Source organism: Notolabrus celidotus, chromosome 10 (assembly GCF_009762535.1).
Source record: "Notolabrus celidotus isolate fNotCel1 chromosome 10, fNotCel1.pri, whole genome shotgun sequence".
Lineage (NCBI taxonomy): Eukaryota > Metazoa > Chordata > Actinopteri > Labriformes > Labridae > Notolabrus > Notolabrus celidotus.
In genome coordinates, this window is record NC_048281.1 from 2,706,091 (window position 1) to 2,720,567 (window position 14,477).

The window sequence follows — 14,477 nt, forward strand, 5'->3', positions numbered from 1 at the left end:
GAGCAGTGGACATTAATTAACTGCTTATTAATGCACTAACTACTGTGTTAGTTAATGTTAGGTAATACATTATAACGATTATTAAACTGTTAATTAATGCTTAATAATGCATTAACTAATGCTAATTAAGGGACCCTTATTGTAAAGTGTTACCCCTTATTTCTATTTTGACTTTTTTCATATGTGTATAAGAGCATTCTGTAACCCCCCCAAACGACCGCCCAAGACCGAGTCGTGTCCGTGAGCGTGGCGATCATGTAGACAATCCTGATCAGGAGGACTCCAATGAGGAAGATCAAGTTGAGGAGCAGGTCGAACAAAACACCAAGAAGAGACCAAGAGAGGACGATGAGGAGGAAAGAGAGGCAAAAAGGCGCAGAACACTTAGCCCGGACCAGGAGTTGGAGCAGCCCAAACCCTGGTCACCAGAGTGGAGATGTTGCTGAGGTTGAACCACAGGCCAGCCAGCCTTCAGAACATATAAGTGACACTCCACAGCCTGGAGGATCCAGAAAAAGGAAACGTGAAGAAAATGATGATGAAGAAGAAGTAGAGAGCAAAAGGTTCAAATGGGACTGGTCTGAGAGTGGCGATGAAGTTGTTCAAAACAACAGCCCAAACCCTGGTCACCAGAGTGAAGATGTTGCTGAGGTTGAACCACAGGCCAGCCAGCCTTCAGAACATGTAAATGACACTCCACAGCCTGGAGGATCCAGAAAAAGGAAACGTGAAGAAAATGATGATGAAGAAGAAGTAGACATCAAGAAGTTAATATGGGACTGGTATGACAGTGACTATGAAGATGACACTTATGAGACTGATGAGTCTGATGAAGAGTGAGTATCATGCACCTCCTACTCCAATAATGTGTCTTTATGTAACCGGTGTGCTGTGTTTTTGAAAGTTGACTGACAGGTGACCGAGATCAGGATCTCGCTTTCTCTGCGTTTATTCTGTTAATCAGACAAAAAAAGAACCTCTGTGTTTACAAAGTACACAGCTGGCCTCCGCTCCTGCAGATAAAAGCACATTTTGACTAGCTTAAACCTTCAGTGCACACAAACCAGCACAAAGCATGTGCACGTTCAGTTAGTCTACTTAAACATGACTTTAAAAAGAAATAAAAGGAAAATCTGTGTAGTATACACATTAAAACACCATACAGGACAAAAGCACACATAGAATAAATAAATATATGGAAACAGAAAAGTTAAGCAGCAGACACCTACCTCTGTCCCAGGGATAACATACAAAAGGGGAGAGGGAAGGGTGCAAATCAAATATAAAGGTCAAGAACGCAACGAAGAAGAAAATGACCGGAAGACGAGGCTGCACATCAAAAAACTTAAAATAAAAAGAAACACATAACTAGGCTCTACACACACAGGTATAATTTGTGTAATTATAAAGTAATAATAATTCATATTGTCTTCCTGAGGGCATGCTGCAGCTCCCCTTCCTTGGATGTCACTCTCCTGATGTGGTTTTCCCCAGGTACTCTGGTTTGTCCACATCACAAAGAAATACTTTTCAATAAAACCCTTTAACTTGCCTTGCTGACTTATTATCTGTCATTTTTTAAGAGTGTGATAATATTTTACTAAATTAAACATCCTCAATGAAGACAGTACTTTTCCATATCGTACACTGCAAAAACTCAAAATCTTACCAAGTGAAATGGTCTCATTTTTAGTCAAAATCTCTTATGTCACTTGATTTACGATAAAATTACTTAACAAGTAACATTTGAGCAAGATAGAGGGACTTGTTTTAAGACAATGCATCTTAAATATCTTGTTAAGTCAAATAATCTTGAAATGATCTTGTTTTGAGTTGTAATTTAGAAGAAACAAGGTTTATTTTACATTTCATACATTTTTCAAGCTGAGATCTTATTTGTAGAAGATGGATAATCTTGATTTTTACTTTACTTGATTTAAGTTAATGCATTTTATAGGAAAATCTATCAGAAAACAGCTTCACTGATAAAAGAAAGAAAGAAAAGTTGTTGTTTTTTAAGGGTGGGTTTCAGTTTTCAGACACTGTTTCTTCTAAATCAGATAAAAATATACATCCTCAAACTACATGCACACAATGAAACACCTACTTTAGAGCATAGCTGGCTTATCCTAAAAACAACATGACTGAATATTAGTATATCAAGCTCACTATGAGAAGACATTATATCTCAAAATGAGATAATTAAACTTTGTCATCTTATTTCAAGTACAAGATGGTCTCAAACCTATAGAAGTGTTGCTATAATACAACTCATATTAAGGTGAATATATCTCAAATGAAGAAGTTGACATAAAATGTATTAGTGCAAAAATCTTTTCTTGAGTGAAAAATACTAATTGTTAGCATTCCAGTCTTATTCTGAGACACTAAGCTTTAAAACACTGGTAAAATATTGCTTAAAATACATTTTCCCTGCTTATTTTAAGATCACAGTTGTCTAAATATTCCATCTTATTTTAAGAAATCTTACCAAGCAAATGTTCACTTGTTCTATTGGCAGAATTTTTTTTCTTATTTCAAGGTAAAAGTAGCTTGAAATAAGTTATTTTCCTTGTTTTTGGAGGGGCATTTTTTTCCAGAGTATCCACTGACACCATGCAGATATACACACATTTAGGCAGAACAATCCGCAAATGGCACGGCTTCTTAAAGTTGTGGACAAACTGCTAAACCCATAACTCCACCCCATAAAACAGGTCAAACACACAAGCGCAATACTGATTCTAAGGCTGCTAAAATGTAACACTTGCCTACTCTGCGCAAATACATACCTAGTTATCCACTTACTGTACCAGGGCTGAAATGTTTTCTGACTTACCACTAGAGGGAGGCATTGATTTAGAAGTGAATGTTGGCATTTTTGTGATGTTGCTCTGTGGCACCAACATCATCATTCATCGTTTCAAACCTGAACCCTCCCTCTCCTGAAAGAATGACAAAAGTTAAGCTTCAGTTTTGGCTGCCTTGAAATAGAAATTCAAGACAACCTCTTTGTTGCTTTGAGATTTCAGTGGTTCTTGTCGTCTGTGTTATGGTCCTGATTTTTTTGTTATTTGCCCTAACCCTCTCTCTCTCTGCCTGCAGGTTGCATGGTTAGGGGTGGGGCCGGTCTCCTCAGGAGTGAGGCTCATCAGGCACACCTGTCCCTGATTTTCTCATCAGCACAGGCTTCTTAAGCTGCCACCAAACACTCCTCCAGTGCCAGATTATTTCCTCTAGCCGCATGCTCCATGTCCCATTGTAGCCTTGCTCCTGAGGAGATTCAAGCCACGTTTTCTGTGTACTTATCTCGAGTGTTTTCCAGAGGATTGATTCCTAGTTTTTTGTTTGTGAGTTTTTTGATAGAACCTTTTCCCCCTTTTTGGGTGATTTTGTGTTACTCCTAGTTTTGTACTTTTTCTCAGTTGTTTTTACCTGCAAGGCGCTTTAGTTGAACCTTGGTTGTTTGCTTAATAAATAATTTTTTCTCTGTACTCTGCATTTGGGTCCTGGTCCTTTGCTCAAGCCGTAACAGTCTGTATGCATTGGACAGATGTAATGAGGGCTGTGTTTAGTCCACAGATAAGGAAGGAATTTGTTTACATTGGTGTTTAAGGAGACAGAGATAGAATGGTACACTGTGCTGTCTGTCCATGAGCTTGTCTGAATATAGGGTTATATGGCCAAGGCTCTCAAGACCCCATGGGCCGCACCGATTTGGTAGTGTTTCTACATTTGTGGGGGAATGCTGTCAGCAACATCTATTCACTGCTGGAAGATCTCCTATGACAGAACCCTACATGATTTTATTTCCACCTCCCCACAACAGAGACATAGATGGCCTTACTTGGTCCTCATATTGAGCTCCTGTGCTGAAGGCATTTGTTTCAAAATGCATTAGTGTTTTGTCAGTGAAGAGTGCAGCCTCTGGCCTCCTTTTTTGCTACTGGTAGCTTCTGGCACAGACTAGTCCTCTGACTAATGCAGGTGCTTTGAGTTGTGCTCATAACATCCACACCTCTCATATAGATATCCATTTTATCTCCATGCCCTGTGCTGAAAGGCCATCCCAGTCATACCTCACATCATACTGTCAGTGTAAAATCATTTTCTTGGTGAATCAGACATTATCGCTGATGATCAGTTACAGTGACACCTTTTCAATACAGCCACTTGTGTGATACATTTCTATATGCTCAAAGACCAGAGACTTGATTTTTTATTTTTATTTTTTATCAAAATGGAGGTAACAAAAAATAAAAATTGAAATAACCCCTATGTGTATACATGAACCCAGTGTAGAAATGACTTTTCCACATTCAATTCTAGTGCTTAATTGGGAAATGTATGCCTACATAACAGAGACTTTGAGGGACAATGGATGTGACAAGTACCTCGAAGCTGCTATCCTGACAAAAAAGTAGTTTGTTGCTGTATTTCTCTTGTTGTTTACCTAAAGTTCTTGACTGAAAAACACACTACTCTCATGCAAGTGATGCGTTTTAGTCGCTAAGATTCTCATATGATTTTGTTTTTTGAAAATGATACAAGTTATTGTTTATTCACTCTTGTGTAGGTCGTAAAGTGTCTTCTGCTCGCACATATTGTCTGTATGTATTTCCTTTACCCTCATGTATATAAAATGAAGTAGACAGCTCTTGCTATTTTCTATACAGCCTATGGTTACAGCTGCAGTACCACAGAACTAAGCGAACATGTTTTTAAAGAGGATTTGTATCATCATGACATGTGCATTAGTCATGTTGTTGCAGAGAAGGTTGTCTCTTTAAAACTGACTAGACTTTACACTCACAGCTGGGTTATGAGGTCGGGCAAGGAGAGCAGAGCCCCTGGTGTAACATTTTGTTTTATCATGACTAAGATAAGAGCTAGTGGGACTACAGTCACCGCTGCTGCAGTCGCAGTCATGGTCTGATGTGAACTGAGTGCCAGATGTGAGTTTAATGAACAAAGTAACTGGTGTACAATGATATTTTTGCTAAGATACAAAATCAAAAGTCCAGATCATTCAAGATTCATGATTCAAGATTCAAGAAAGCTTTATTACCAAGTGAGCTCGCACACACAAGAAATTTGACACACACACAAGAGAGTGACTGGGATGAAGCTCTCCAACAGAATTAAGGCCTTCTGGAGCACGAAGAAAGCCGATGCCCATCACCTGAGGAGCTTGAAGAAAGCCGGGGTCTTAAATGTGAGAGTCTATCAGCATTAGCGTCAAAGGTCAGCCCGACTGCTGAAACTGGGAGTCGCAGATCCCCCACAATCTACCAGTGGGACAGACTGACCTGCGAGATCATCGTGTTGGAGCTAGATATTGAAGAACCTCCCCATCAATCCGTCCCACAGTGCCTACAAAGCCATCGTCGCCCAGTTGACAGACATGCTCTGGGAGGATCTAAGAGGCCTACACATTGACGTGGGTGGGTGGGACAGACCATTTTCACAGATGACATTTTGTGCCTTCAGCATCTCAGCTGTGAAAAAGGTCTGCTGGGGCCCCTACAGAGCCACCCAGGAGTACATGTGAGCCCACATGTGCTCCTGGGTGGATGGGTTTACTCCGAGTGCTTTCGGTTTCCTCCCAACGTAACATCAAATTCAAAAAATGTAAATAAAATAACAAAAACCAAAAAAATGTGTTTGTTGTGTCATCTGAAATTTCCAAGAGTTAAAAAACAAAATATATTAAAAAAATATATTTCTCTCTTAATAAATTAACTTTTGGTATTATCAAGTTTTTATTTTTAAGTCACATGTTTTCTATAAATATACATAAACAGAGTTTCTGCACACTTTTAAGAGTCAAATTTAATATTTGTAACACCATTTTTGTGCAGCAGAATAACGCAATTATCCTGAAGCAAATATATTGTTTCATCAAAAATGTTTTAAGTCCATAAAGTGAAACATCCAATGCACATACTTCTTGAATTTGTAAACTTCATTTTTACTTTTTATTTTTAGAGATTTTCTGAGAATATTCATTCTCCCAAAATTTGTCACGACCGAAACCAAATGATTTTTAACCAAAAAAATAATTCTTCAATGGATGATGAGGATATGGTTTTAACCTGTCTTTTGAACATATTTTTGAAAATTATATTCCAAGGGTTTTTCATTTTTATCACATAACAATGATTCTTAAACAAGATCTTAAACGTAACCTTGAGCCTCTCCTGGATGTCTGATATCCTGACCCTTTCTCTAAGTCTTAGCCCAGACACCCTGCGGAGAAAGCTCATTTCGACTGCTTGTATTTGCGATCTTGTTCTTTCAGTCACTACCCACAGCTCGTTACCATAGGTGAGGGTTGGAACAAAGTGGCAACCTCTGGTCTCAAAATATGAAGCCCATGCGGAAGTGTTATAAACTGCAGTTCATCGAGAATCTGCTTGAGGCTGGCTGCAGAAACACCAGAAACCACATAGATATGAATGGGAAAAAGACGATCTTTACAGCATTAATAAACATGTTTACAGCCTGGTTAAAAAACGGCTTGGTACTACAAAGCTAATCTCTCTATCAGCACACACTGTACGGGGGGTGAATTTTTTCAAATATGACAGTTCAGAAGATATTAAGATTTCGAGTTTTTGCCCAAATAAGGACATGACTGACGTGACTCCCGGTCTGGAACACATAGCTGTTGGCTAGGAGGCTCACACTACGTCACACTCTGCCTGGTTGAGTTCCGCATTTCGAATATGGCTGCCGCCGTCGATTGGCTTCAAAACAGCTCTCAGGAACAGATGGGTGACGTCACAGATACTACGTCCATATTTTATACAGTCTATGGTTGGAACGTAGATTGACCGATAAATTGAGAGCTTTGCCTTCTGGCTCAGCTCCCTCTCCACCACAACAGACCGGTACAGCGTCTGCATCACTGCAGACGTTGCCCCGATCCGTCTATCCATCTCGCTCTGCCTCTTCCCCTCACTCGTGAACAAGACCCCAAGATACTTAAACTCCGCTGGGGGAAAGACTCTCCTCTGACCCAGAGCGGGCAAGCTACCTTCTTCTGACTGAGCACCATGGCCTCAGACTTGAGAGGTGTATTTATTTTCTACATAACTTATTCTGTCTCCTGCACATACTTTTATTATCATTATTTTCATTGTATTTGTATTTATATCTTATTAATTACTTTCTTCTATTCATATGTCCGCCCTAAAGGCTGATTTATACTTCTGCATCCAATCGACGGCGTAGCCTTCGCTGGAGGTCCGTGTAGCTCCCGTACTTACGCAGAGGCCTACACATGTAGCTGATGTGCACCTCCTCCAAAATGTAACAGCGTGTAGAATCAACGCTGACCACAAGCCCTGTGATTGGTCCGCTCGGCGGCTGCTCGGCATTTACTGCAATTCCGGGATCCCCGCTCATCGGCTTCACATTGTCCGTGTATTTCATCTCCTCCTCTCTGTTCTTCATGTAATCATGTCTGTATGATAAACAGCAACATGTATCAGCTGTAGATTAACAGAACACGCTCTGAATCTCTGTGGAAAAGTAAACAGAGATCGTAGCGGGGCCGGAAGCAGGCGACCGGCTATCAGAGAGACCACACTGCCCTCAAGAGTTTCGGAGGAGAATTGCTGCGCGACACGGACACATCGACGCAATGGCTTAAACTTAAGGGGGTTGGCTTAAACTTAAGGGGGTTGGCTTAAAGGGGACATATCACGCTTTTTTCATCAATATATATTGGTCTAAGAGGTCCCCAAAACATGTCTTTAAATTTTATGCTCAAAAAAACACTTTGAAATCAGATTTTGGCATGCCTGAAAAACCCTCTTCTTCATTCCTCATCAGAACACTCTGTTTTCCCTCTGACCACGCCCCCTCAGGAAGTGGATGTGCCTCGGCTCTCCAGCACGTTGATCTAATGTTTACATGTTGGCTGAATATACACGGCTGCTCAGAGATCGCGTTACTTCAACCCTCTGAATCTGATCCTGACGGAGAGGCGCCTGTAGCAGGACCTTTCTGAAGGATTGGTCACAGATTTAGTGTTTCTTGTTGTTTTATTTGTCAGTATGTCGACGTGTGTCTTGGTACACAGCTACAGCTACGACATGTAGCTATGTAGCTATGCTAACTAGCACTAGCACTTATCCATGATAAATAAAAATCCTCCACTAGATCTTCAAATCTGCAGACGTGGGGAGTCAAACCGACCTTTGTGTTTATTAAGACAGCCTACAACTAGCATGCCTCCCTCCTAAGCTCCTTGTTAGCACACATGTGTGCAGGTAATGAAAAACGGAGGAGGGATTCAGTATTATTTTATACAGTCTATGGGCTGAACAAGCTCCGAGCTCTGACTCCGTGACAGACCGGATATTGTTGTTACGTAACAAAAACACTGAGGTCTGAAACGGCTCGTTTCACACACATTTACAGAAAGGTGGAGAAATCAGAACAGGGGCAGAATGGATTTTTTTCATTCTCGGGGGGTTTGTAGACATGCCAGGGACACATATTTCAGGTAGAGAACCATTAAAAAGTCAATTTTGCATGATATGTCACCTTTAAGATGCTAGCATTAATATCAATCAATCAATCAATCTTTATTTGTATAGCGCCAAATCACAACAAACGTTATCTCAGGACACTTTTACAAACAGAGCAGGTCTAGACCACTCTATGTCAAAATTATAATGTATGTAAATAATAATAATGTGTTAAATCAGGCGCGTTCACAGACTGGAACATCAGAGGGACTGTAAACAACACAAGCTGTAATTTCTTGGAGTCCCTGATAAGACAAGAGCAAAAAATAAAACTAAAGTATGACCTGTTCCCACAATGTAATGAGCGCAGTGACTGTGTCATAGGGAGAGGAAGATGAAAGTGAGGGGATTAATTGCCCTCCAGACTACTTAAAGCACCCTGGATAGCACACAGCTAGAACAGCAGGTGACAAATGCTAATAATGTTCTTTAATCAGACATGCAGACAGTAGATGCACTTGGCTCAAGGTAAACATTCTCTAAATCCCTGTTGGGCTGCAGACATCAAAGTTGAAAGACGCTTTTTTTTCAATATATAATTTTTCAAGAGCTGTCCAAAAAGATAAACAGAAGTCTGAAATACCCCAGGTGCATCCTCTGTCATTTAATTGCCCCCTTTGGATAGAAAAGCATGACGAAATTTTATTATCCCCAAGACCCAGAAGTGACAGAAATATTTTATATCAAAGTGAAAGCCTTCATCTTCAGAAGTGGGTTTCTCTTTTATGTGTCATTTGAGGAGAGTGTGGGACCTGTAACATCCAGTGGTAGACAGTAACAAAGTACATTTACTTGAGTACTGTACTTAAGTACATGTTTTGAGTATCTGTACTTTACTTGAGTATTACTTTTGGGGGATACTTATTACTTTTACTCCACTACATTCAGAAGGCAATTATTGTACTTTTGACTCCTCTACATTTCTATCAGTGCTCTAGTTACTCACTACCTTAGCTTTGAAGTCAGCTCATGAATTTCCTTCTCTTTCTGAAATCTGATCCTAAGACAGTAAAGTGTGTTTGTGTAGTTCTGTTTGTCTCAGTGGTTTAGTCGTACCTGTATATCAAACACAGAGCATCACTCAGATCAGGCAGTTCATGTAGAGGTGGTAATGATGGCTATAATTCTCCACCTGAACACCCGTGGTCATATCTTCAGCCCGTGTTAGAGGTTTTTGAAATGAAGAATGATACGTATGGTTTGAAATGTTCTCCCTGTTTCTGCCCAAACACACAAACATTCACTGTCCAACCTGAGAGAGCGTGTTGAGCTACGTAACGTTTGTTTCATTCCAGATGAACATTTCAAACTAAGTTGTCTGTGCTTGGAGTAACTTAGTCTCTGTTTTTATTCCATGGTATAGTTTTTAGAGATTTCAAGTAATGTTTTCTAAATAAACAGAATGTAACAGAATGTACTCCTATGTATTTTTTTTTATTTTAAAGTTATATTTTTTTGCCTTTATTGGATAGGACAGATACAGATAGACAGGAAATGTGGGGAGTAGAGAGTGCGGGAAGACATGGTCGACCAGCTGGGAATCGAACTGGTGACCCCTGAGACTGTAGCCTCTGTATGCGGGGCGCTTGGACCGCTAGGCCACCAGCGCCCCCTCCTATGTATTCTTGACTGCACTCATGCTTTGTGAAAATACAATGTTTTGAGATATTTTAAGAAGTACTTTGAATACTTCAGTATTTTGAAAAGCAAGTACTCCAGGACTTTAACTCAAGTAATATTCTGACAGAGCAACTTTCACTTGTATTGGAGTAATATTTGACCTGGAGTATCTATACTTTGACTTAAAGCTGCTATGAGGAACTTTTGATTTATATCAATTTTGGCGCCCCATTGTGGACAAAGTGATACCTCTTATCTCTAGTTCTGTACATGAAAAAGTAGTGTTTTCAACAAAAACCTCACCCTGCTGTCTTTTAACAGCCAGGTGTACCACTCAATGTGATTATTTGCCATGAAAACAGCCGAAAAAGGGTGTTTCTAAAGCCAAATGTCAATCTTGTGGTCTGACACCTACCCCCTCTGAGTGGTTTAAGGCATTAAAAATGACAACAGAAAAGATATCAGTGTTGTTGTTTATGGTTTGGTTTGCTTTTGAAAGTCATAAAGGGGCATCAGTGTTGGTTTCAGTCTGTTTCTTAGCTGGTGAAAAACTCCTCATAGTGCCTTTAAGTAATGAAGATGTGTACTTTGTCCACCACTGGTTATATGCAGAAATCTGCTGTGTGCTATTTTCAGAGAAGTTTCCTTTCTCCCTCGAAATCTTGATTCCATCTGGATTTCTGTTCTTTGTTTTCCTTTCCTTAAAAAGACAGTCTTTCTTGTTTATTTATAAAAATCCATTTGTTAAGGTTTCCATTGAATTCAGTTGAGCAACATGTTATTTCAGCTGCTCGTTTTACTCCAAAACACTGTATACCTCTCACATCAATACATGCCAATATATCTTTTGTGCTCAGTCTAGGAGTGAATGAACATAACATAATCCACAGCAGAGCCCCTGATGGCCAACACCTGTCTAAACAGATGTAGCTAGTTAAAAAACAACACAATCAACTGTTCCAAGATCAATACCCTGATATTTTTGAAACCTCCATGTGACCGAGCAGGTCAATTGAGAACATGTTCTTGACAACCCCCATACCTCATGGGTCTCTTACAACTGGCAGAGTGAATCACGGCTGTGGAAACACACAGACTGTATCCTAACGTGTTCGTCTGGAGGTTAAACCAAAGTAACATCAGAAGACGTAAATCAGCCTCAGAGCAAAGTAACGGTCATGTTTTCAATGTTTCTAATGCTGTGCAGAGTCACTGAGTGTAGTTATACTTTTAATAAAGACTGATGTACGACGCACACGGTGTGCAGAGACACGGCCCCGGCTTCTTCATCACATCTTCATCACCTGCATGTGTTTACTGTGTTAATGAGAAAAGTGTGGAGTAAAGCCATGACCGGTTCTCACAGTTATTATCTTACATATCATAATCAGTCAAAGCGCAGGCCAAGCTGCCCTTGATGAAACCAGCACATTAAAACTTAAATCCACGGATCAAAATTCTGTCAGATAATATCAGAGAGGAGATCTCTGAAGGACGTGAGCTCTCTGTAGTGTGAAATAAAAGTGTGTGTCCTGTGAATATGAAACACTGCAGTGAGACCTGTGCGTAATGATGAATGATGGATGCTCTGGCAAAACAGGCAAAAACTGGTGCTTAGAAAAATTAGTTCTGTTCAACAATTAGGCATATTAGCACCCTTTCTAGGACCAGGACAGTATACATTTTGTTCTTAATATTCAAATGATTGTCTTGCATCCCATTCGATTGTAAAGAGCTCGTTTTGAACCTAAGGTATGGCCTGTCAAACATGCTGGGTGAAGATGGAGAATATCCTCTGGGCTCTATGGAAACGTGAACGTTGTTTTTTCTTGTAAGGCATATGTGTTATTGTGACACAGTTGAAAAATGAAAATAAAATAAATTATTATGCTGAAAAGTTTTCAATGTATGATTTTTTACAACTTGCAAAAAAAGAAATAATCTAGAACAGTGTGGAACTTACTGACTCGTATTGCATTCACATGAGAAAAAAATTCTGCTCTGTTTTTATAAATTAACGAGTGAATCATCTCAGAATTTCTGAATTAATGAGTTAATCATCTCAGAATTTCTGAATTAATGAGTTAATCATCTCAGAATTTATGAATTAATGAGTTAATCATCTCAGAATTATGAGAAAGGTGTTCTGTTTTGCTGAATTATAAAAAATCAATTTGCTTTCTTTTTCTGCCCCCGCTCACATGCAGGGGCGCCACTGATTCACGACCATATGATGGTGACTGATTCCAAACCGGTCCTCAGCACATGGTTTGTGTTTTGCACTACGGCAACTCATGTCTCACTCAGCGTAGGAAAACACCAAAACATTCTCATAGTGAAAGTTAAAAACACAAACAAACTTGAAATGTACGCTCTGCAGGAGGCGGGCAGAACGGCAGGACAGGATTTGATTGGTTTCATCATTTGGCTCTTGATGGCAGGGATTGGTTGGTGTTTTCCCAGGCTTACTCCGGCTGTAGATAGCAGCTTTTTTTACCTCTTTTTTAAGAACACATTATGTATTGATTACCATCGGGACATATAGATCATTTTAACCAGTATAACAAAAAGTGGATCTAAATCTTCTTCTTCTTCTAATGAGATTCCGGCAGGCTGTACACTGGGGAGTGTAATGCTGCCCTCCACAGGCTAGGTAAGAACCGTAGCACCGCCCGACAAACTAGCGGAGACTGCGCACCATCGGCAAATATGGTTCTACAGGAAAAGGGAGAGACCTCCAGGTCCGACAATTCTCTGTACAGAATCCGCCTTTCATGCCCATACCTTATACACGAGAAGAGTACATGCTGAACTGTTTCGGGCGTCCCGCACTGACATAACCCATCAGGATGTTTCCCTATGATTTTACGGTACTGGGCCAGCCCACAGTGCTCCAGTTTAAAGGTGACATATCATGCAAAATTGACTTTTTAATGGTTCTCTCCCTGAAATATGTTTCCCTGGCATGTCTACAAACCCCCCGAGAATGAAAAGAATCCATTCTGCCCCTGTTTTGATTTCTCCACCTTTCTGTAAATGTGTGCTGAAACGAGCCATTTCAGACTTCCGTGTTTTTGTTACGTAACAACAATATCCGGTCTGTCACGGAGTCAAAGCTCGGAGCTTGTTCAGCCCATAGACTGTATAAAATAATACTGAACCCCTCCTCCGTTTTTCATTACCTGCACAAATGTGTGCTAACAAGGAGCTTAGGAGGGAGGCATGCTAGTTGTAGGCTGTCTTAATAAACACAAAGGTCGGTTTTACTCCCCACGTCTGCAGATTTGAAGATCTAGTGGATGATTTTTATTCATCATGGATAAGTGCTAGCGCTAGTTAGCATAGCTACATAGCTACATGTTGTAGCTGTAGCTGTGTACCAAGACACACGTCAACATACTGACAAATAAAACAACAAAAAACACAGAATCTGTGACCAATCCTTCAGAAAAGGTCCCCCTGCCTTTCTGGCAGAGGTCGGTTTTACTCCCCACGTCTGCAGATTTGAAGATCTAGTGGATGATTTTGATTTGTCATGGATAAGTACTAGCGCTAATTGGCATAGCCACATAGCTACATGTTCATAGCTGTAGCTGTAGCTGTAGCTGTGTACCAAGACACACGTCTACATACTGATAAATAAAACAACAAGAAACACTAAATCTATGACCAATCGTTCAGAAAGGTCCTGCTGCAGGCGCCTCTCCGTCAGGATCAGATTCTGGATCAGATTCAGAGGGTTGAAGTAACGCGATCTCTGAGCAGCCGTGTATATTCAGCCAACATGTAAACATTGGATCAACGTGCTGGAGAGCCAAGGCACATCCACTTCCTGAGGGGGCGTGGTCAGAGGGAAAACAGAGTGTTCTGAGGAGGACTGAAGAAGAGGACTTTTCAGGCAGACCAAAATCTAATTTCAAAGTGTTTTTTTGAGCATAAACTTTAAAGACATGTTTTGGGGACCTCTTAGACCAATATATATTGATGAAAAAAGCGTGATATGTCCCCTTTAAGCCTGGTTAGGACCACCTCATCCCTCCACCCAGTCTTCAACCCCATCCTTTTCCATTTAATAGATGGCTGTACAGAGAAGATATCTAAATCTGACTACCAACCCCAGATTTAAGTCAGAAAAACAGAGCAGATTTTGTATTTATAAAAAAAAACAAAAAACCTTTTCTAATAATTCCCAGATAATTAACTCGTTCATTCAGAAAAACCGAGCAGAATTGTTGTTCTCACGTGAGCACAATACGCTTCAGTAGGAACTTTACTTCTGTGGAACTTTTTATCTGCCGCAATGTCGACCCGGACATG